Consider the following 1,432-nt stretch of genomic DNA (forward strand, 5'->3'; position numbering starts at 1 on the left):
TCTTGCAGGTATTGAATTATTTTTTCCTGCATCCTAGTTGTTTTAAAGAGATCTTTTCTTACTTTTTCACTAGCTGCAATGGTGTCTTTCCGGTCAGAAAGTCTATTTTCACTTTCACGCAAACGGTTCTGCCAGCTTGTGATTGAGGTTTTAATTTCCTGTATATCACTTTGAACCTGTTTCATAGATTCTATTTCTTTCCTAAATTTTTTATTCAGGGGTTCCATCATTTTTACATTCTCCTCTATTTTTTTATCAGTGTGTTCTTTAGAAGCACTTAGTACTTCTTTGATTATAGTTACCACTACATTTTTTAGTTCCGAAATTATTTCTGATCTGATTTCTTCTATACCTTCCTGCAGTTGATTCTTTACTAACAACGCTATTATTTCAGAAATATTTGGTGTGTGATTTCCAGTTTCCTCAGTGCTAGTGTCTTCTGCATTTGTACTGGGTCACCTCGGGTCTGAGACTGCATTTTGTTTCTTCTCTTTGTCATTTTGTATACCACTGTCTTCTGACCTTTGGTGTAGAGTTTAGATAGAGTTATTACCTTAGCACCTGATCTGGATCTACGAAGTTCAGATTCCTCCAGGTGGGTGTTGTTTGGATCTGGATGCTGTGCTCCATTTCTTTCTGCTGCAGCCATTAGAGTTGAACCTTTTGTGTCTCTCTGACAAAATGTTCTGCTCCTGATCAGCTGGGTGGGTCTTTCTTCTAGCCTCTTTGCAGGGAGTTCTGCTGAAGGGTTCCCTGCTGGGTCTGCATCTTGGGTGGAATGAGAATCCGTGGGTCCTGGGTGGTCTCACTCAATTGCTGGGCCAGGGTTCTGTGTCTGTTCTGGATCCCTCCGCCCCGGTCATCTCACTCATTGGCCGGGCCTGCCCTCCAGGTCTATTTAAGACCCCACGGGACCCCGGGTTTTCACACTCACTCGCCAGGCCTGCGCTCTGTGTCTAATCAGGATCCTGCGGCCCCAGGATGTCTCACTCACTTCTTGGCCTGCACTCTGGGTCTGTTTAAGATCCCACTGCCCCATGTCTCACTCGCTTGCTGGACCTGCGCTTCCGGTCTGTTCAGTATCCCGCGGCCCCTGGTTGTCTCCATTTCTTCAATTTGAAGAAATATCTTTAAAAGCATTTCTTGTAGAATAGTTCTGGTCCTGATGAACTCCTTCAAATATTTTTCTTAAACAAATCTTTATCTTTCTTTTAATTCTAAAAGACATATTTTCTGTAATCAGTGTTCTTTCGTGTAGTTATGTGTTTCAGAAACTTGAGTATATCATTTATTATCTTAAGGATACAACATATCTATTAAAACATTGATTATGAAGCAGGGCCGGGAGGTGGCTCAGTAGGATAAGCGCTTCCCTGGCAAGCGCGAGGGTCTGAGTTCGATCCCCGGGTCCGCCAAAAAAAAAAAAAAAAAA

Source organism: Octodon degus, unplaced genomic scaffold, assembly GCF_000260255.1.
Source record: "Octodon degus isolate 3935 unplaced genomic scaffold, OctDeg1.0 scaffold00103, whole genome shotgun sequence".
NCBI lineage: Eukaryota > Metazoa > Chordata > Mammalia > Rodentia > Octodontidae > Octodon > Octodon degus.